The following is a 24,084-nucleotide window of genomic DNA, read 5'->3' as shown; positions in this document are numbered from 1 at the left end:
GGCCTGTGGGTCATTGCACCAACAATTTCATTATGCACATCCATCAGTGTTTTCCTTTGTGCATCACAATCCCCCATGCCAGTTTTATCCACCTTTGCAGCCTCAATTTAATCTATGCTATAATGTAACCAATGGTAACCTGCTGTGAGGGTCAGCTGACCAACAGACAATGTAACCAATGGAAAAATGATGTGGTGGTCAGCTGACCCAGTATGAATAGAAAGCAGATGGGGATTGTGGCGAGCTTTTTGGCCCAGAGTGTGCCCCAAGTGGTGGTGTAATGAAGTTTCTTTATTAAACCTTTACTTTGTGAAGTTAGTTCTTTTATTACTTGCTATTAGACTATCCTTACTGCTGGATGAACAACTTACCTATTAACCAGTGTCTTTCAAATGCTGACCAGCCTAGCTTTCTGCTTCTATCTTGGATTACAGCATTTGGATTTTTCTTGTCAATTTCTCTCCTGTGTTGGCTACTTCTGAATCACAGAGCACCAAACACACTCTTCACTTATATATTCTTCATATGAGTATATACAGTGAGCACTGAGACTATTTAATCATGGTGACATGATTAGTCCTGTCCTCATTAAATGTTCATAAACTGCAGAGGAGATGGCAGGAACCGGTCTGGAAGCACGTGTGGAGAGAGAAACAGAGTTAATGTGTCGACTCTGTATGACTCTGCCAGGCCTGCTGAGTTTTTCTAGCATTTGCTGTTTTTATTTCAGATTTCCAGCATCCACAGTATTTTATTTTTATCAAATCTGGAAGCTTCTGATTATTATAACTTAGCTGCATGCTTACTTTATTAACTGCTCTGTCCAAATCTTGTTTTTATCTCTGGCAATTTTAATAGATCACTTGCCAATCTCCAGAGTTTTGAATGAATGCTCTCCAGACAATACTTCTACACATTTTTGAAATGACAAACCTAATAGAGAGCAGTTTTCATCAATAATGCAAGATTTTAAGATTAAATAATTACAACACGGAATCAATTTCCCTATGATGTGAAGGGATTCTTCATTGGATTGGTAATTAAGCTACTCCATGTTGGATTTCTCTCTATTGCTGCTGAAATAAATACAGTAAATGGCTCAGGCTTTCTTGCCCATCAGCATGTAATTACAGCAGAAAATGTCTTTGTTTAATTGCAAGTATAATTGCTTCTTACCAACAGAAATACCTTCAAAAATATGACTGACAATATTTTGTTGCTGCAAATATTAAAAAGCGCAAAATATTTTATTCAGATCATTTAATTTAAATTTACTCCATGCTAATCAATTAAATCATTAGTTTTCACTTATGACATGCCACAGATGGTGACAATGTAATTTGGATTCAGCAAGGCAGAGTGTGGAAATGTGCATCTAATAAATAATTCAAAACAGAATAACACTGATGCATTGGTAATTTTGTACAGACACAGGGGGAAGATCTATTTTTTTATTTCTATTGTGCCAACAGACAAAAATCTCACTTAAATAACTGAGTAAACTGGCCCCATTCCAAACATTTGCATTTAAACTGCATCTTTTTAGATCTTTAATTCTTTGCAGACAGAAAGAACATGTACACACATTGTGCCCATTTCAGCAAAACAAAATAAAGGGACAGCTATTCACTGATTCATTCCTTGGGCAATGCCTTGACCAATCAGGGTCAAGCTGCCTGGTTTAAATTTCAAACAATGCTTGATCTGTCAATCACCATTAACTAGTGCATTCTCCACGGCAACACCTGCACAAGAATCTAATTGCAAACAGATCAGCGTTCTATTCTCATACCAGTATAAATTATTGTGCTCCCCTTATACTCGTATTCTTCCGAAGCGTCCTGATGAGCACAAGACGAAAAGGTGACATTTTCCAGCAACACTCAAGTTCCAGTATTGTAGGACAAATGCCTATTTGAAATTATAAATATTGTAACATCAGTTCTGAAATTGTGTCATGGGCTAGTGGTGGACAAACGTTAACATTTGTCAGAAATATTTCTTTCCGCTACTTTAGCAAAAGTGTAATTATTGGCTGTCCCTCTATTTCAGGATGACATCTACTAAGGACCATGAATTTCTGCCATGAGTTTTCATGTGATTGAATAGGTTGAATCTTGACCTGATCTTTAGGTACATTCAGCAGGGCCTCCCACAAGGTATTGGGATCCCGAGTGCAGACTTGCTTCCTTTTCTCTCTGCCTTTAGCCAGTTTAAAATAAAATTAGTCATTGCAACCAAATAGTTGCAACTTCGATAGACAAATTCAGATATTTCTGACAGGTTTCTCATTGGTATTCACAATCTAAGCTCACTTGTGAAGTGTAACCATGTGGGCAAGCACAGCCCAAGGTGCTGAGACGCCCAAGAAACCATATTCCAGTAAAAGTTGGCACCATCAGGTGAGGTGGGGAAAATATTGAGATTCAACGAAAAATATTAAGCAGGATGATTTATGCTAACAAATCATTTTGCACCCTGAATTTAAAAAGCATACAATAAATTAATTACATATTTCTTTTTCATCCACGATATCAGCTGGTAATGGTTAGTAAGACAACAGCTGTTTTCCATTAGCAATGCTCTCACACTATGCACCTTGCAAAATAGATTAATATCCAAATGTAGCAAGTGTATTGGGCATTCAGGACCTTTACCAGTTGACCCCAAGAACTGCATGATTTGCCCTCTCATTTGATTTATTCACATTAACATTTAATAATTGATTTGTCTCAGTTCTGTGCAATCAAGCTTTTCTCAAAGGAGACAAATTATAGATCAACTCAAACTCATTTTATAGCCCCCATATAGCAAGTTTATGGTTTTAATTAAAGGGAAACAAAGTTTACTATGTGGAATTACTTGGATTACTTTTCATCTTCTTAGCCTAACAATTTCCATGCCTCTCTCCTACATTTGTAAGTGTAGTAACCAAATAAAGACTTCTTCACGGTTTTTGATGTCCTTGTTAAAACAATAACAGTTTCTTATTGAGCTCTGAAAGCATTTCACTCCAAGTTAAATTATCCTTTTATATGCAGGTGCTAACTGCACTGTAGGTCACGTCCAACAACTTCCCATTTTATTTAACCATGCTTAATGTTTTAACCATTAAAATCAATAACTAGAAAACTGGGAGGGCTGAGAATATTAAGGCTTACTGAACACCTCATCCTGTTGTCCGATATGCTTGGTAGTCAAGTGAGATTCTGTGCTGTGAATGCCAACTCGTAAAATTTATCCAGTCGCAAAATATTATCTGGTCAAGTGCCCTCACAGACACTCCCCAATTAATTTAATCCCATAGTTGACCAAGCACGGATAGAGCTGCCCTGAGAAATGCCTCCCATCTTTGCTTCACTTGGTGCACTTCTAAATGGCTTCCTTTGTAGATTAGTTTATTAATTTACTTTCACATTGTAAGGTGCTTAACACAAGTCTCATCATTTAAGAAGGTTGAAAAATACTGCACGACAGCAGTTCTTAAATTTATATCCATTCCCCCTTTCTGCTCCCTGCCCCCAACTTTAGAGTACTTCATTTGGTTAGTTGAAACTAGATTATATATCAAAGCATCTCATAGGCATTTTTATCCTCTAGTCTGCTGACTGTGCAATAAAGACAGCTGCATGTGGGTAATCGGTGAGGATTTATTTTGATCTACATCAGGCTTCAGTGCCACCGACCATGGAGAGAAGGTTTCTGTCATCTATTCTTTCTCAGAATTCCAATTTGTGCATTCATGACTTGAAAGCAGAAATGAACATTTGAAAGATGGCACTTGATTATGACCAAAAAACTGAAAGTTAATCTATGTTTATTGATTGTACTGTAAAATTACTTGCTGCTCTCAAATTAGAATAGAACTAAATTAACATTTCTTCATTAAAGAGTATATTGATAGAAAGACCTACTTAATTTTTTTCAATCAACTTAAATGATCTACTGATAGGTAGAGTTTATGAAACAAACTGTCCAAATTCTTTGAAAAAATGTAAAATATGTAATCCATTTGTAAAAAAATAGGACCCTGAAATTTTTATTCATACCATTAATATGTTTATATAATTTATAAACTATTCAAATCACCTCTCAAACTGTACCTAAATTCCACAGAACTACATTGATAGATTTTAAGGAGATGAGCATCACAGTTCCTCTACAGCAAGCAGGTCTCTCATTCGAACAACTAGTTACCATAAAATCAACTTGGTGACTGAAATAAAAATTATTGTATCAGTAAAGTATGTAGATTTTGTTTTATTCTTGCTTGTGCTTGGATTGCGTGATCAGTGACCCAAGTCTATATAGACAGAACAGCAAATAATTGGTGCAAAAAGTGGGTACAATTGCAGAAATCACTAGTGAAACTCTCCAGTCTTCAGGCTGAAACTCATTTCAGCTAATCCTGGCCATTGCGGTGCTTGGTACGTGTAAAAAACAGGAAACTCAATCGGCAGTTTCACTGGTCCTCATTTAAATATACAAAAATATATGAACTCAATTCAGTGGGTGAATTGTGTGAAAGAAAATGCGCAAGAGAAATTGGGGAGCAATTGTGCTGGGAAATTGATGTAAATCGCTCTTGTCTATTCTCTGGCATAAAATGCTGCTTACCCTGATTACGTGCCAAGTTATGACAAAGGTAGTGTGCAATTCTTACCAATATGTGTTGAGAGATAAAATAGAAATTGGATTTTAAAGAAGTGTTTAATTACCCAACAGTGACAAGATTTAGGCTTGGCATGTTTACACATTTCTCTTACAAAATGATTAAAATAGACCAGAATGGCATACAGGAAGCAGAGCGTTAGTACTTAGCTATCAGCTGGTGCAATGAATGCACATCATCTTGTTTATCCACAAGGCAATGCAGATCACAAACTAGTGAGTTTCTCAAAACAGAGCATGGAAAGAAGGTGTTGATGACTGCCCCAAATAGTTTCTATTTTATATTCATTCATTGTAAAATGTATACAGGTTTTAAATGAAACCGAGCAACTGTCCGTTCACCTTCCTAACCACATTTTGTTATTTATAGCTTTGAAGTTTTACAGAGAAATTGCTTTAGTACAGATAAACTAACGGCAATGTATTGACCGTACCACATGTTGGGTGGGATTCTCTGGTCTTGTCTGTGGCAGGACTCATTGCGAGTGAGAACAGAAAGTTTGGTACTCCTGCCAAAATTCCATTCACTTTCAGCGGCATTGGAAAATCCCAGCCACAAACGAGGTTGGAAGATTGTGGCCCTTGTCTATTATTTATGTAATAATCTCCAAGATGTTTTGCACATTCAAATACTAGAAATAATTCAAAACTATATTTCCCTCCTGGGTCTTGCAGAGGATACTCAAATGACAATGTTTTGACATTGTTGTCATAATCAGTTGGCAGACATTCCAGGGCAGAGTATTAATGATATGTTGATAACAAAGATATGTAAAAGCTTGGAGTTTTTGTACAGTAACTAGTGTTTGTGCATCAGAACGTTGCCCGCTTACTGCACAGCTCTGATTCTGGCTGGCTGTCATAGACTCACCTGACCAGAAGAAGAAGCAACACTCCAAAAGCTTGTGCTACCAAATAAACTTGTTTGACTTTAACCTGGTGTTGTGAGACTTCTTACTATGCTTACCCTAGTCCAATGCCGACATCTCCACATCATGGCTGTCATGTATACATAGTTGGAACCTATGTTTACTGTAATTACTCATATTATACTATTTCTCTGGGGTATAATGTATGTTTTGTCATTCCTTCGATTTGGTTGGCATATAGCACATTGTCCTAGAAATGTGATCAGAGTGCAGAAGGATAGGATTACCACTGTTCCCACAAGTAATCCACCTGACTGAAATCCAGCAGCATCAATATTTCTCTATTTGAGACAAATACAATATTTTATATTGCAAATATAAATTATATTTAAAATGCATATGAAAGCTAATTGACTTGAAAAGTTATTTGTTTCTATCTCCACAAAGACTGTATCACCTGCTGCACATTTCCAGCATTTTCTGTTTTTACTTCAGATTTCCAGCATCCACAGCATTTTGCTATTTAATGTCAATTTGGGGGGGAATTCTCCGGCCTCCCAGTCACATGCTTCTTGGCAGCAGGTGGTGACACATTGTTGACTGGCAGCGGATTCTCTGGTCCTGCCACTGTCAATGGGATTTCCCATTGATGTCACCCCATGCTGCCGTGAAACCCACGGGAGGGGGTGCACTGCCAGCAAGACCGGAAAATCCCGTTGGCATGAATGGCCGGAGAATTCCACCCATTGTACTTGTGCAGGAGCATCTATTAGCAATTTTACCACTAATACATTACCACTGTGGCATAATACTTCCTTAAGAATTAGAAGTCAAGTTCACTTAGCATATTCTGTCAGCTGCTTTTAAACATAGAAAAAGGACCTATGACCTGTCATGGAAGATTTGAGTAAAATTAATTTCCTATATGCTAGACTTATACCAATCTAAATGCCTCCATTCATTCACTGATGCTGCAATCCAAACTAAACCATTGAGGGGTGTTGCTACGAGTCTATTTTTGGAATAATAACTGCCAGTCTTGTCTCAATTTGTTTCCTTCTGCTTTGTATTGAGCTAAATGCCCTTGATTCCAACATGAAGAGTAAAGTAATAAAAGTATTTCAAACAATATTAAACTTAGAATTTCCAAAATTATTATAAAATTATTAATCTGGCATGGAAATATGAGGCAAAGTTAAATATACAATTTAATAGCTTAGCTTATCATTTTCTCCCTCCAGTTTCCCCAAATCAAATATCTCCCAGATAATGAGCACTGTGCATTTTATAACAGGCTACATTTGACAACTTATCTTTCACCACCAGAGTGAGTTGCTGGATTTGATGCTGAGTGTCAAATGATTAACTGTAATTGAATTAGCAGCGCTGTTGTGAAATATGTACACTTCTACACGACAGTAAACTTTCCATTCCTCGTGGTTTGAAATATGGACATTCAGCAAAGAACAGTAGTTTGTATTGAAAGCAGTTTTCAAATGATCCTGACAGCTTAGATAATATTTGATTCTTAAGTTAACATTTAGAAGCAATTAAATTTTAAATATTACTGAGCTTCATGGACATAGTCATACACATCAGAATACTAACAAGTCCTGAGCGTAGAGTTACAGTATTTTAAAATTATTTCCTATTTTATATACATAAGATTATAGATTAGATTAATTGTATTAAATTACTTTCTTTCAAAAATGGGAGCTGTTGTATTGGCCTAAAAGTTCATTCTTTAAAGATCTTGTCCGTCAGTTAAATGTATTAATGGTAACAACCGTATAAACTTCTCGCAGCTTTCAGATAGTAAAATGCACCAAATTACATTAAATTTCAACACATTTAAATGTTATTGCAACACAGTTTTAATCTTGCAATGGTAAACTTATGAAGCATAAATCAGATGTTAAAACACCAAATTGATCCCACAGTGAAGGAAAAGGCATCCACACCACAGAAGCAAAATACTGCAAATGCTAGATATCTGAAATAAAACCAGAAAATGCTGGAAATATTTGTCTGGCCAAATAGCATCTGTGGGATGTAGAGCTGTGGAGAGAAAGAGTTAATGTTTCAGGTTAATGACCTTGTTCTGATAAATGATATTCTTTCCACAGTTGCTGCTCCAGTATTTCCAGCATTTTCTGGTTTTATTTCAGACTTCCATCATGCCCCTCCCAACTATGAGGAAATCTCCAGGTCAGGTTCTGACCCAAGTGTAACTGATGCTTTAATTGTATTGTCAATGCTCCCCAAAACTGTTATTCACTTTGGCTATGCTGAACTGTGAAATCAATTGCAAGAAAGCCTTGGTTGAGAGCTCCTACATAAGGACATTTTAAATAGAGAAGGAACAAGCCTGCTCTGCCATTCAATATGATGCCACATTTGGCCTCAACTTCACTTTCCTGATCACCTGATTCTCTAAAAGATCAAAAATCTATCTCAGCCTTAAATATTTTCAGTGATGGCGCATCCACAACCCTCTGGGGTTAGAAAATTCCAGAGATTCATAACCTTTTGAGTGTAGAAATTTCTCCTCATTGCAGCCATAAATGATCAGCCCTTTATCATGAAATTGTGCTCCTGTATTCTAGTTCCTCCAGCCAGGAGAAACAACCTTTCATATACCCCTTCAAGCCGCTTCCGAATCTTGTATGTTTCAATGAAAGAACCTCTCATTCTTCTAAACTCTGGAGGATATAGATTTGATTTAATTTAACCTCTCAGCATAGGAACTAATCCAGTGAACATTTCCTGTACTGCCTGTATTATGTATTCAGCAAGTCCTCACTTAAATCTCAAAAGTAGTTGTGCTTTAATATTGTTTATTCTTCAAGCCCTTCCTTCTCAATTAATGTTTCCATTCTCGGTTTAACATATGGCTGCACACTCCACAGTGAACGCAGAGGGTTAGGCACAGAGAGAATGTGTGTGTGTGGGTGGGTGGGCGATGGGGGAAAGAGAGCGAGAATATTAAATATGAACATACATAAATACAAATTAGGAGCTCCTTGAGCCTGCTCCACCATTCAATAAGATTATGGTCGATCTGATTTTAACCTCAAACTCCACATCCCTGTGTACTCCTAACATTTCAACCCCTTGTATCAGCAAACACAAGTCTGGCCAGTCCAGCCTTTCCTCATAAGGCAATCCATCCATTCTAGGTCGAGTAAACCTTCTCTGAACTACTTCCAATGCATTTACATCCTTCTTTAAATAAGGAGACTAACATGTACACAGTCCTCCAGATGTATAACTGAAGCATAACCTCCCTACTTTTTTATTCAATTCCTCTTGCAATAAACAACATCATTCTATTAGCTTTCCTAATTACTTGTTGTACCTGCACACTCACCTTTAGTGATTCATGCACTAAAATCCTAGATTCTTCTGCATTTCAGTGCTCTGCAATCTTTCAGCAAATATGTTTCTTTTTTGTTCTTCCTATCAAAATGGACAATTTCATATTTTTCCACATTATATTCCATTTGCTAGATCCTTCCCACTCACCTAACCTATAGAGGTTAGCCTTTGTAGCCTTGTTACTTCTGCTTCACAACTTCTTTTCCTATCTTTGTGTCTTCATATTTTTTTCAAAATTTGCTAGGTTTGGGGAAGGTTCCACTAGATTGGGAAATAGCAAATGTAACTTTATTCAAAAAGGGAAGGAGACAGAATGCAGGAACCTACAGGCCAGTTAGCTGTCATAGGGAAAATGTTAGAAGCCTACCTTTGGTTTAGCAACCCTACATTTGGTTCCTTCATCCAAGTCATTTATATAATTTCTAAAAAGCTGATGCCCCAGCACCAATCCCTGCTACGTCTTGCCAACCTGTAAATTACCCATTTATGCCTATTCTATTTCCTGTTAGCTAGCCAATCTTCCAGGCATGCTAATGTTACTCCCTACATCATGAACTTTTATTTACTACGATAATCTTTGATACAGCACCTCAGGTTTCTAGAAGACATTTGATAAGTACAGTACATCCACTGGTTGTCCTTTATCCACAGCATATATTACTTTTTCAAAGAACTACAATAAATTGGTTAAACAGGGCTTCTCTTTCACAAAATCATGTTGATTCCACATGATTATCTTGAATTTCTCCAAGTGCTCTGCTATAACATCTTTAATAATAGCTTCTAACATTTTCCCTATGACAGCTAACTGGCCTGTAGGTTCCTGCATTCTGTCTCCTTCCCTTTTTGAATAAAGTTACATTTGCTATTTCCCAATCTAGTGGAACCTTTCCCAAACCTAGCAAATTTTGAAAAAAATGTGAAAACCAACACATTGGCCAGTATAAAATCCTGCCCGAGGCCAACAGAGAATTCAGCTCTGTGAGCCACGCCTGCCCCAAAATTCTGGCCACTGTCTCACTAGCCACTAAAGACCTTGGGATACAATTTCATCAGGACCCAGGGACATGTTAGCCTGTAGTTCCAACAATTTGCTAAGTACCACTTCCATGGTGATTGTCATTTTTTTGAGTTTCTCCTCCCTTCCATTTCCTGATTTACAGTTATTTCTGGGATGTTACTTGCATCCTTTACAACGAGATAGGAGAGTGAAGGCAGAGTGGGAAAGGAAAACAAGCAAAAGTTGAGCCGAGTTTCAGGAGTGCTATGGGGGAGGTGGTGGAGACACAGAAGCTATGCTATATGGGGCTTGTTTAGTGTTATGCAATTTAAATTTATACAGTATTTGTTTTTTTACTGATTTATTTTACAAGTTATTCCAGATAAGAATGCTCAGTATAACATTTCAACCTGTTCATTGTTTTTTCCAGGCAAATGACCAAAGGAATCTAACTCCAACTTTAACATTGATTCTAATAGGAACACACAATTCACTTAAAGTCACAATTTTCAGGGATGTATCCACAACTTTAGGCGAGAACTTACTGAATCCTTCCTTAAAGATTGAGACGAAAATTACACACAGTATTCCAGATGTACCAAGCCCTGCACAATTGGAGCAAGACATCCATAATCCTGTACTCCAATTCCCTTGCAATGAAGGTCAACACAGCATTTCCCTTCCTATGACAAATGTGAGGTGATTCATTTTGGTAGGACAAATGTGGATTACAGGGTCAAAGGTAGGGTTCTGAAGACTGTGGAGGAACAGAGAGATCTTGGGGTCCATATCCACAGATCTCTAAAGGTTGCCACTCAAGTGGATAGAGCCGTGAAGAAGGCCTATAGTGTGTTAACTTTTATTAACAGGGGTTGGAGTTTAAGAGCCGTGGGGTTATGCTGCAACTGTACAGGACCTTGGCGAGACCACATTTGGAATATTGTGTGCAGTTCTGGTCACCTCACTATAAGAAGGATGTGGAAGCGCTGGAAAGAGTGCAAAGGAGATTTACCAGGATGCTGCCTGGTTTGGAGGGTAGGTCTTATGAGGTTGAGGGAGCTAGGACTGTTCTCTCTGGAGCGGAGGAAGTTGAGGGGAGACTTAATAGAGGTTTATAAAATGATGAAGCAGATAGATAGAGTGAACGTTCAAAGACTATTTCCTCAGGTGGATGGAGCTATTACAAGGGGGCATAACTATAGGGTTCATGGTGGGAGATATAGGAAGGATGTCGGAGGTAGGTTCTTTACGCAGAGAGTGGTTGGGGTGTGGAATGGACTGCCTGCAGTGATAGTGGAGTCAGACAGTTTAGGAACATTTAAGCGGTTATTGGATAGGCACATGGAGCACACCAGGATGATAGGGAGTGGGATAGCTTGATCTTGGTTTCAGATAAAGCTCAGCACAACATCGTGGGCTGAAGGGCCTGTTCTGTGCTGTACTGTTCTATGTACTTACCGTACCTGCATGTTGACTGTGCTTCTTGTATGAATATACCCATATCTGTCTGAACTTCAACATTGACACGTTTCACACCATTTAAAAACATTCTGCTTTTCTATTCTCACTGCAAATGAATAATCGCACACTTCCCCACATTATACGCCATCCTCTTACTTAACCTGTTTATATCTCATTGAAGGCTCCTCCCCACAGCTTACCTTTCCACCTAGCTTGGTATCAGCAACAAACTTAGATATAGTACTCTTGTTCTCTTCCTCCAAGTAATTGACATTGATTGTAAATAGCCGTGGCCCTAGCACTGATCATTGTGGCACTCCACTATTCTCGGTTTTTGAACTTGAAGAAAAGCTCCACTCTTTATGTCCACGCTCCACTTTCTATCCATTAACCAATCCTCTATCAAGCCGAATGTATTACTCCCAACTCTACTGGCCCTCATCTTACCTATCAATCTCTTATCAAATAGCTTTTGGAAGTCTACATCTGGTTCCCCTTTATCAACCCTACTAGTTACATCCTCAATTAGTCAAATGGGTTTCCCCATTTTGGCTTGTTCTCATCATACTCTTTCTTCAGTATTTTCCTGAAAACTGACTCCGGCCTAACTGGCCTGTAGGCTTTGTTTTCTCCCTGGGTGACCTTGTGCATGAATCGCAAAAGGTTGATTTGCAGGTGCAGCAGGTAATTAAGAAGGCAAATAGAATTTTGTCCTTCATTGCTGGAGAGATGGAGTTTAAAAACAGCGAGGTTATGTTGCAGCTGTATAAGGTGCTGGTGAGGCCACACCTGGAGTACTGTGTACAGTTTTGGTCTCCTTACTTGAGAAAGGATATACTGGCACTGGAGGGGGTGCAGAGGAGATTCACTAGGTTGATTCCGGAGTTGAGAGGGTTGGCTTATGATGAGACACTACTACATTCAATGGAATTTAGATGAATGAAGGGGGATCTTGTAGAAACATATAAAATTATGAAGGGAATAGATAAGATGGAAGCAAGGAGGTTGGCAGGTGAAACTAGAACTAGGGGGCATGGCCTCAAAATAAGGGGGAGCAGATTTAGGTCTGAGTTGAGAAGGAACTTCTTCACCCAATAGGTTGTGAATTTGTGGAATTCCCTGTCCAATGAAGCAGTTGGGGCTACCTCATTGAATGTTTTTAAGGCAAAGATAGATAAATTTTTGAACAGTAAAGGAAGAGTTATGGTGAGTGGGCGGATAAGTGGAACTGAGTCCATGAAAAGATCAGCCATGATCTTATTAAATGGCTGAGCAGGCTTCAGGGCCAAATGGCCAACTCGTAGTTCTTATGTTACTTCTTTTGGTTAACACATTCTGATAACTTCTTGTTTTCAAGAAAGATTATATTAACCTTTACTTGAATGGTAATAATTTTCCTGAAATGTTGCATGCAGTCCAAAGATGTGCGGGTTAGGTTGATTGGCCAGGTTAAAAATTGCCCTTTAGAGTCCTGAGATCCGTAGGTTAGAGGGATTAGCGGGTAAAATATGTGGGGGTAGGGCCTGGGTGGGATTGTGGTCGGTGCAGACTCGATGGGCCGAATGGCCTCCTTCTGCACTGTAGGGATTCTATGATTCCATGATTCTATGCATTTTTTTTGCACAATTTCCAGTTTAAAAGGCAAACTATATATCTTGATGACAAGTCTTTAGTCATCGTGTAGTGTAGCTCCCCTGTTGGTTAACATCTCTGGAAGCACACTACCTAATCATTTAAATCAATATGTAAAGCAGTGTGGTATAAGAAATTAAACCAGATTGTGCCAGAGAAGGAATGTGCAAGGGGGTAACACATTACAAACACACACATTCAGTGGTTCCAGGTTACATTTATATTCATGCCAACATTGGAACGCAGGAGCAGGCCATCAGTAAGATCATGATCTCCACTCCACTTTCCTGTCTGTCTATCTCCCCCCCCCCTCCCCTCCCCCCCACCCCCAAGCCTATCTTATCAAACGGAAAAAAATCTATCCAACTCAGCGTCCAATAAATTCAATGATACAGCCTCCACTGCTTTCTGGGGAAGACAATTCCACAGACTAATGGCCCTCAAAAATAATTGTTCTCCTCATGTTGAGCTCCGGGGGGCTGGCACCTGGAAAAGAGAGATGATCATCACCTCCAAACAGGGAGTGAGAATCAATGTGGAGGGCAACGGCAGAGCCATTCAGAATTTCTGTGCAAGCAACTACCTGGGACTGCTGAGTCACCCTGAACTGATACAACCAAGAATCCAAGATCAGTATGGAGCAGGGTGGAGTTCCATCCATTTCATTTGTGGCACCCAGAATCTGCACTAGGACTTGGAGGTGAAGATTGTAAAGTTCCACCAGAAAGAGGATGCCATTCTCTTGGACGAACTCAACTATGCATCGATCATTGATAGAGTTCAGTTGGGTGCAAGGCCAACAGATACCACTTCAAATGCCTGGACTTCAGTGACCTGGAGGTCAAGTTGAAGAAAGCCCAGAAACTCTGGATGCGGCTGATTGTTACAGCTGACATTTCTCCATGGATGGGTGGCACGGTAGCACAGTGGTTAGCACTGCTGCTTCACAGCTCCAGGGTCCTGGGTTCGATTCCCGGCTCGGGTCACTGTCTGTGTGGAGTTTGCACATTCTCCTCGTGTCTGCGTGGGTTTCCTCCGGGTGCTCCGGTTTCCTCCACAGTCCAAAGATGTGCGGGTTAGGTTGATTGGCCAGGTTAAAAATTGTCCCTGAGATGTGTAGTTAGAGGGATTAGCGGGTAAATATGTGGGGGTAGGGCCTGGGTGGGATTGTGGTTGGTGCAGACTCGATGGGCCGAATGGCCTCCTTCTGCACTGTAGGGTTTCTATGTTTCTATGATGTCATGGCACCACTGAAAAAGAGATTTGTCACAGAAATCATAGAAATCATAGAAACCCTAGTGCAGAAGGAGGCCATTCGGCCCATCGAGCCCGCACCGACCACAATCCCACCCAGGCCCTACCCCCACATATTTACCCGCTAATCCCGCTAACCTACGCATCTCAGAACTCTAAGGGGAAATTTTTAACCTGGCCAATCAACCTAACCCGCACATCTTTGGACTGTGGGAGGAAACCGGAGCACCCGGAGGAAACCCACGCAGACACGAGGAGAACGTGCAAACTCCACACAGACAGTGACCCGAGCCGGGAATCGAACCCGGAACCCCGGAGCTGTGAAGCAGCGGTGCTAACCACTGTGCTACCGTGCCGTCACGTGGTAGAAAAATACGGTACTCTGGTTTTCATTGCCAGATTCATCAGGCCTAATGGACAGGGCTCAGATGAGTTGCTGGGAGTGATGGATTAGGTTCATATTGTAAATTCTACTTTCAGAAAGACACTGGGTGGAGAAACAGTTTTATACACCACGATGCCTAAAGCTTTTGTTACCTTCCTGCGTCAGCAATCTAGGCCCCATCTCTTGTCCAATACATTGCCCCCTCCTGTAGTCAGTTGTGCCTCCAAAGCCCTTGACCTCCTGATGGACAGCATCACAAGCGTCCAAACTATGGCCTCAAAAACCAGAAGGTTCCGCCATCAGATGACTCTGCAGGATTCACCAATGGCAGAATGGACCATCCAATTTGTCCAGTGATGCTGGGAGACACCCAGCTGGCCTCACCCATGGCAGAGGACATGTTAAAGTAAGGAATATACATGACTGGCTTCAGTTACCCTGTGGTCCCCAAGGGCAAAGAGGGAATCCGGGTGCAGATCTCTGCTGCCCATAGCAAGAAGGATATCGACAAATGTATGAAGGCCTTCAGAGGTTGGGTGCAAACACAGTGATTTCCTAAAGGACACCTGAAATCTCGCAGCCCAGAGCATTAAAGGGAGGTAGACAAAAGCTGGAATCATAGAATCCCTACAGTGCAGGAGGTCATTTGGCCCATTGAACCTGTACTGACAACAATCCCACCCTATCCCTGTAACTCCACAAATTTATCCTGCTTGTCCCCCTGACACTAAGGGGCAAATTTGCATGGCCAATCAACCTAACCCACACATCTTTGGAATGGGGTTGACAGAAAGAGAGTGCCTGGGGAAGGGGGAAGGAAGGGTACTCGGGAGTGTGTTAGAGGATGAAGTCAGTGGTGTTGATGACGGGGTCCTGGAAGGAGAACTCAAGGGTGCTGGTGATAGAAGGAAACAATCATAGAAGAGAAGAGAAGGTCCAAGATGAGAGACTGGTAGGTGAAGATCTCACTGGGTGGGTGAGTCACGGATGGGGATAAGATAGTGGCTCAGATAAAGGAAAGGTGAAAGGGGAAATTTACCATGGTCAATCCACCTAACCTGCACATCTTTGGATTGTGGGAAGAAACTAGAGCACCGTAGGAACCCCAAACAGACACAGGGAGAACATGCAAACTCCATATAGACAGTCACCCCAGGCTAGAATTGAACCCAGGTCCCTGCCGCTATGAGGCAGCAGTACCACCATGCTGTCCATTAAGATGGAGGGAAACTTGTAAAAGGACTTGCTAACTTAATATATCATTTCCAATTTGTTCACACATGCCTTGAGGTGTTAATGATACAGGCTGCAGACAAGCCTGCCTTGGTAATAGCTCTGAACCAGCTGAAGAGGGCCCATCACAGGAAGGAACAGGGTCAGGAAGAGCAAAAGCCTGAGCAGCAAGAGACAGCAGGGCTTCCCTCAAGGTCAAGAAGTTGGCAAACACGGAACATTGCAATGGTGAGTACTGGTCTGACCATGGGTATATTGTTGGCAGTGTTCTAATCTAGGGATGAGCGAAAGCCAAGGCCATAGGTGGCCTCATACGTTCTGGGATATGGTTGCTCACAGATGCCAGTTTCCCAATATGAGCTGCAGCCGTGAGGATTCTGTAGGTGTAGTGCAGAGCTCCTGGCCTGCAACAAATGAATATCTGTCGGGTGCCCTTTAAGTATGGCGCCAGGACATTGGACAGACCTTGAGAGGTAACAGCAGGGCAGGCGTTTGCAACGAGCTGAAAAGCGGAAGGTCACATCAATCATCCGCCCCGCTGTTCCTGGAAAATTCCGCCCAATATGTCGGAGAAATTACAAATGGATTTTCCAGGTGCAAATTGACTACCCCTCACCATTTCAGTGGAAGAGATTTAAAAGACAATGGCGACCAGATCCATTAGCCCCATGAAGATGGGATATTAGTGACTTCATTGCAGCTTTAATGTAAGCCTACTTGTGACATTAATAAACTTACAACGTACTTGAAAAGTTGATGGGATATCAATCATTGCGTATCAATCGCAAGCGCCAACCCATTACGTGACACTGCCATTCACAAGGGAACCAACACCTCAGAGGGAGAGATCATACCCAACTAAAGGCAAGAACCCAGTCTCAAAAAGATGCATCTCAGACAGTGAAAAAGGGGCTAATTTGTTCTACCTACAAGATTATATTTCTTCTCTACCAGAGCTCAGCCACAATTTGAATGCCAAAAACTTCCAACCTCCATATGTCTTCAAAGAAACAAGAATGAGAATCTTTCAGGCCTACAATGCTGTCCAACCACCATTGTAAAGGACTGATTGGCCTGTTTCTTTTCATTTTGTTGATAATTGAAATGCATGTTACATCTTTAGGAATCATGCACTTTGGGTGTTGTAAAAAAGTTCATTTTTTTGGGATTTGAACACAAGGAAACCTATTTGTGTCTGTTCTTTAACATCACAGCACTCAAAAAAAACACCCCTTCTCAGAAAAGACCTCTTGTTGCAGTCAGCTGGAAGATAAGGAAAAGGGGTAATATTATCCCATCAACCCGCCCCATCCATATCAGATGGTAGAGAGCAAGGGTGTTTACTGGAAATTCCACAGCATTTAACTCTTGCAAATTCTCTGATTTGAAGTAGACAATACCAACATTTAAAAAAAAATCACTGTAGTCTTCAGTTGTTTCCGACATTATTCAGGTTTTTTGCCTCCACTTCTCCATCAAAAAGATTATTCTTCATATCGATCAAAAGCGTAGCCTACTTGAGAGAATCAGTGCAACGTATTTATAGCTTGATGGTGATTATTGGTCTGTTGTGTCTCCAGAAACTGCTTTTGTTTTACTAAGCTGTACCCATGGTGTTTGACTGAAACATTATTTATTTCTTAACCGCCATCATAAGCATTCTTAATCATTTATCTCAGCATTGTTTTTAGGAATTTACTGTGTTCAGATTGGTTGCTCCATTTGTCTATTTAACAGTGACTTAAAATTAATGGTAGTAAAGTGCCTTCAGATGTCCAGAGCATGTGAAAGATGCAGTATAATTTCAAGTGTATTCTTTTTCAGTGACATGGTTAGGCCAGTCAGATCGGTTGTTCGGGAATGCGAGCAGCATTTCCATATTTGCCTTTGCTCGGTTATAAGCAGAAGGTTCATGTGACCCAAGCAGAGCCTCAATATCTTTGGTTATGTTTCACTTGTGAATGCTGCCCATCTTATTCCAGTGGAGTTCCAGGAGCTTGAATTACTGAACAAAGACAGTTGTTAACTCACTCAAAGACAGACTTTCAATCAGCTGTCGAGAGGCTTAATGATCAAGGAAGTCCAACATCACACTAACCATATGCTTAACAGGCATAGTTAGAACTGTTGTCTACATTTTGCTTTGGACCAATGCATGTACAATACTAAAAAGGGAAAAATTGTTTGTGCTCCCCACTGAAGATTTTTACACTGATTCACATAATTGAAGGGAAAAATCAGTGATGAGTGCAGAGGCTGTTTTTTTTTTAACCCAAAGTCTTTTTCAGTCTGTTTGCAAAAACAATTGCAGATGTCAAATTGAAATCTCTCTCTGCATCACTTACAGTGATCAGATGGCATTGTAACAACCAACTAGAAGCAGTTTCCTTCTTCTGCCAGGTGATAAAATTGGTGCCTATTTAAAAAAGGTTGTCATTCGGAGAACATTTCAATAAAGCTCAAAGATCAGGACAAACAATTATTTGCTTGGAGGTTTTCTGGACAAATATGCACCATTGCACACAATTTATCTGCAGCAAACATATTTCTATGTATTGATCTTCTGTTGAAAATAATGTCAAACTCTAAAATGTTGAACTTGGAATGATGGGCATAGTTGTTGAAACAATTATATCTTGCAAGCCTAACAGTTAGGAATGCCTGCCGAAGGGGATAACCAGAGACAAACCTTCACAGGTACTATAATATTGTAGCAGTTTACTAAATGATAGATACACATCTGAAATGGAAGGACCAAGGAAATGTTCAAATTTCAGCTTTTCTTGAGATTTTGAGTCCTTACAAAGAACAAAGCACAGTATAGCATAGGAACAGGCCCTTTGGCCCTCCAAGCCTGCGCCGATCACGTCTACTTATCTAAACCAACCACTTATATCCCTCGATTCCCCATTTGTTCATATGTCTAGCGAGATAGGTCTTAAATGTGGCTAACGTAACTGCCTCCACCACCTCACTTGACAGTGCATTCCTGGCCCCCACCACCCTTTGTGTAAAAAACTTCCCCCCGCATTGAACCTTTCCCCCCTTGTAATTGTCATTTCTGCCCTGGGAAAAAGCTTCCAACTGTTCACCCTATCTATACCTCTCATAATTTTATAAACTTCTATCAGGTCATCCCTCAGCCTCTGTCTTTCCAGGGAGAACAATCCCAGTTTATTCAATCTCTCCTCATAGCTAATACCCTCCATACCAGGCAACATCCTGGTCAACCTTTTCTGCACTCTCTCCAAAGCCTCCACGTCCTTCTGGTCATGTGGTGACCAGAATTGGACACAGTATTCCAAATGTGGCCTAACCAACATTTTATGTAACTAACATAATTTGCTAACTTTTATACTCGATGCCCCGTCCGATGAAGGAAAGCATGCCATATGCTTTCTTCACCACCTTTTCCATCTGTGCTGCCACTTTCAAGGATCTGTGGGCCTGTACTCTCAGAATTCTCTGTGTGTCTATGCTCCTGATTGTTCTCCGGAGCCTTCAACATGTCATTGATGAAGACGAACATCTCGCCAAGGCCATCCCCACACCCCCACTTCTTGCCTTCAAACAACCGCACAACCTCAAACAGACCATTGTCCGCAGCAAACTACCCAGCCTTCAGGAGAACAGTGACCAAGACACCACACAACCCTGCCACAGCAACCTCTGCAAGACGTGCCGGATCATCGACACAGATGCCATCATCTCACGTGAGAACACCATCCACCAGGTACACGGTACATACTCTTGCAACTCGGCCAACGTTGTCTACCTGATACGCTGCAAGAAAGGATGTCCCGAGGCATGGTACATTGGGGAAACTATGCAGACGCTGCGACAACGGATGAATGAACACCGCTCGACAATCACCAGGCAAGACTGTTCTCTTCCTGTTGGGGAGCACTTCAGCGGTCACGGGCATTCGGCCTCTGATATTCGGGTAAGCGTTCTCCAAGGCGGCCTTCGCGACACACGACAGCGCAGAGTCGCTGATAGCCAAGTTCCGCACACACGCGGACGGCCTCAACCGGGATATTGGGTTCATGTCACACTATTTGTAATGCCCACAGTTGCGTGGACCTGCAGTTTCACTGGCTGTCTTGTCTGGAGACAATACACATCTTTTTAGCCTGTCTTGATGCTCTCTCCACTCCCATTGTTTTGTTTCTTAAAGACTTGATTAGTTGTAAGTATTCGCATTCCAACCATTATTCATGTAAATTGAGTCTGTGTCTTTATAAACTCTGTTTGTGAACAGAATTCCCACTCACCTGAAGAAGGGGCTTAGAGCTTCGAAAGCTTGTGTGGCTTTTGCTACCAAATAAACCTGTTGGACTTTAACCTGGTGTTGTTAAACTTCTTACTGTGTTTACCCCAGTCCAACGCCGGCATCTCCACATCCTGATTGTTCTGCCATTTATTTTGCAGCTCCCACCTGAATTGAATCTACCAAAATGCATCACCTCAGCTGCTACTAGGTGAGGATTCAAAAATCATCTGAGAACCTACAAAATAGTTGGCTGGTAACAAGACTTCAACTGCTGGCTTTTTTTGCATCATGAAGGAATTCAAATGTTTAATATAAAATAATTAATTGCATCTTCTTAAATTGTTTGCTGCATCAAAACTGCCATAACAATCACGTCATTAAATACTAGTGTATTATTGGTGGAATGCTGAACAAACAAAGGTTAGGAGGATAGAAAAGCCAAAAGTGGTTCTCTCTTTTTTGCAGCTGATTACATAGCGTTTTTAAACATAGTTAAAATGCCCCAAATGCTTCACAAAAGCTTTATGAAATTGACACCAAACATGTAGGGCCCGATTTTACCAAAACTTCGCGCCCGTTTTCGGGCACGAAATCGCGGTAAAGTTGGGCGTCGGGCCTATACCGTGATCTGCACCTGATTCCGAGCAGACCACGGCTTTACCGACACCCGATTCGGGCGCGGGTCCGGTCCGCACCCGAATCGGGTGGCCCAACGATTTAAATGCATTAGCATGCATTTAAATCAAAGTAATGAACCGCGTGCCCAACCCTACCGCCAAATCCCACTTTACCGTCTTCTGGCCCCTTCCGAATCCGCGTTTTTAGCGACCTGCAGAATAAAAGTCCGAAGCGGATTTCTATTCTGCAGGGGAACCTCCGAAGCCCTCTCTGCCCTTGTGAAGTCACCATCCTCCTCGACCATCCTTCGCGGGCCCCCCCCGCTAACCACCCTGACAGACACCCACCCCCCCCACCCCCCAGATCAGACTCCCCTGGGAGGCAGGCCCCCCGACAGACCCCCCCCTCCCCCCCCGGGATCAGACCCCCCTCGGCAGAGCACACCCCCAACCTACCTCGATCACTGGTCTCCCTCCACCATCCTTCCGTCAGCAAGATAAGCTGTATGTTCCTCAGCTAGATCCACTTTGGTCAACACAAAGATGGTCCTTCTGCCTTGTGGGTCCATCTGGCTCACCAAGTCAGTCACAATACTGCATTCAGCGTCTACTGAAATATCTTGGATACAAAGGATAATAAATGGTCCTGGTCGATCTTCCTGGTGCTATCAGTACTGTATCAGGAATGGCTGCCGACACAAAGGATATAATTTTTAGCATGAGCAAGGCTTACATGCAGAACCCTAATGCCATTATCCTTTGTATCCAAGATGGTTCAGTAGATGCTGAATGCAGTATTGTAACTGACTTGGTGAGCCAGATGGACCCGTCACACCCCCTCTCCTCTCCCCTCCCTCCCTCCCTCCCCCCCCCCTTGATCTGGGTCAGAGAGCCGCTCTCTCTGCTTTTTTCTCCCCGCCCGGCCGCGCTACTTTGGATTTTTTTCGAACGGCGCATGCGCAGTTCAGAGCTCCGATCGTTCCGGCAGCGCTAAGCCCCACCCACAGCGTGAATCAAACCGGAGTCGGCAAAATGCGTATGGGCGCGCTGGAAAGAGGATTCCAGGCTCGGATCTATTTGACGCCCAAATTCGGCACTTAAGACTCAAAATGGTAAAATCAGGCCCGTAGATATGACCACACACTTGGTCAGACTTGGGGTTTAAAAAAGTGGAGAGGGGTACAGAGAGTTTTGAGAGGGAATCCTAGAGATGGGGCTTAGCTGAAATCATGGCTGCCAATGTCAGAGTGATGAAAATTAGGGATATGTAAGAGGTCTGAATTGGGGGATGAGTATTTTCTGTTGAAGGGGATTACTGCAATAGGGAGGGAAGGTCATGGAAGGGTTTGAAAACCTAATTGTTTTTTTTATTTTGGCTCCTGGCCTGGCAGTGGCTATGTAGGTCAGTTTCTATATGAACTAGACATTTTCCAAGCAGGGTAGAAATTGTCCCACTTCATGAAGCAGTGTGGGGCACTTAATTCTCAATTCATCTTTAGATCGGAGTATGTCAATATAAAATAATGTAAGAAATGGAAATAAATGGCCTAACACAATTTTGATATAGGGCCAAATCTTTGGCTGCGGAGGTGCATTTTGGTGCATGAATAGCCAGTTTTGGAGGAAATCTGATTTTTCTCTGGCCATCCTCATGCTATTATTTTAATGTCTAGTGTACAAAAATATCCCCAACCCAGCTGAGGTTGGCCCATTTTAAATGAAGACACAAATTGGATTTCCTTCTACCCACCGTTTTCCTCCAGTGGCATGGGGTTTTGGAAGTCCATTAAAGGCATGGGAGTTTTGAGTCCTGCTGAGAGGCATCTGGAACATTCTAAAAGGCAAGTGCAAGTGCTTTCAGACCTTCAAATGTCACTTTTAGATGATGTTTTGTAATGCAGATGTATTTTTAATGCAGTGATTCACCATGGGAATCTGATCTTTGAAGGTAGGTTGACCCTTACACTAAAGTACCATAATGTAGTGAAAGTGTTATAAAATGTTCTGTCAACCTCTGCTGTCATCTTTTCTACTGTGATTTAAATGGCTTAGGCTATTAAAATAAAAATATTTTGCCACTAGTGAAAAAAAACCTGAAAAAAGTCTAACCACTCTTACTTCCCAGAGATCAATTTTTGAAGTGCATTTCATGTGTTACCATGGTTCAGCAAAGAAAGTGTTCCAGTCATCAAAAATAAATGACAAGTTTAAAAACAATAATAATCACAGCTTGTCCTTGTCACCTGGATTTTAGTTTGTTGACATCGAAATACAACAAGGTTTATTTCACATGGAGTCTATTTTTCCTTAATATGATATGGAGGCATTTATTAGATGGTAAGAGATTTATTTCCCCACTGACACCCTCCCAAGGAATGGAAGATTTTTTCCATTGATATTGCATGGAATCAGATGACTGTACATGGTACATAGAGGATGAGTGACTATGAAGGATACATGGGTGGTAAAAAGGTAGAATGGGTGATCCGAGAGGGCATGATAGATACATGGGAAAAGAGGATTAGGAGCCTTTTAAACTCTTGGGAGTTGAAATACTGTGTTGGAGAACCAAGGTCTTCTAATGAGCCCATCTCCACACTTACACTCCTGCAATGGTGTGCAAACCCAACAATGAAGTCACATGGATTGGGTGCACAGTTTGCAAGCTGGCCCCCAAAGTGCATAGAGTAGCTTAATTATTGTCTTGATGTATATGAATCAGAGCATGAATATCAACTTAAACAACAGTTCACAAACCTTTATTAATTGCTATATTGCTTGATTCAATTTTCGTAACAAGATATGTAAACCTGAACAGAGCCAAAAGTAAATTTGTGAAACCTTAAAAAAATTATGTGTTTAGCTTGTTAATCATTACGTTCCATACTCAATGCAGAATTTTTCCATATGAAGTACACTGACATTTACTGCCTACACTGCCATCTGTTACCAGAATTTCAACAAAGCTTCAATTAGCTTTCTAAATGGAAAATTCAATAGCATAACAGAAATAGCACTGATTTGAACACTTTCATTAGATTACTGCCTGAAATCCATAATACACACTAGCCTATTAGTTGGAAAAGATGCACTGTAGAAATTACCTCTAGAAACTGGATCATATGGTGACCAATTTACAAGCAAAGATTTAACTCTTCGGGTCCAAGCCCTGACGCAGAATTTTAAGTAAGAAGTCTCACAACACCAGGTTAAAGTCCAACAGGTTTATTTGGTAGCAAATACCATAAGCTTTCGGAGCACTGCTCCTTCGTCAGATGGAGTGGAAATCTGCTCTCAAACAGTGCAAACAG

General features: G+C 41.3%; 1 protein-coding gene and 1 pseudogene across 2 annotated transcripts in view; one reads left to right on the top strand and one right to left on the bottom strand.

Annotated features, from left to right (window-relative positions):
• LOC144511838 (ras association domain-containing protein 5-like) overlaps window positions 1-24,084 on the bottom strand; it is a 130,413-nt gene that overhangs the window by 25,242 nt on the left and 81,087 nt on the right. The window lies entirely within an intron of this gene.
• LOC144511687 (2-amino-3-ketobutyrate coenzyme A ligase, mitochondrial pseudogene) lies at window positions 2,331-15,201 on the top strand (annotated as a pseudogene).

Source organism: Mustelus asterias, chromosome 25 (genome assembly GCF_964213995.1).
Source record: "Mustelus asterias chromosome 25, sMusAst1.hap1.1, whole genome shotgun sequence".
NCBI classification, from domain to species: Eukaryota; Metazoa; Chordata; class Chondrichthyes; order Carcharhiniformes; family Triakidae; genus Mustelus; species Mustelus asterias.
Note: the sequence above shows the minus strand (reverse complement) of the source record. Positions and strands in the feature narration are given on the sequence as shown.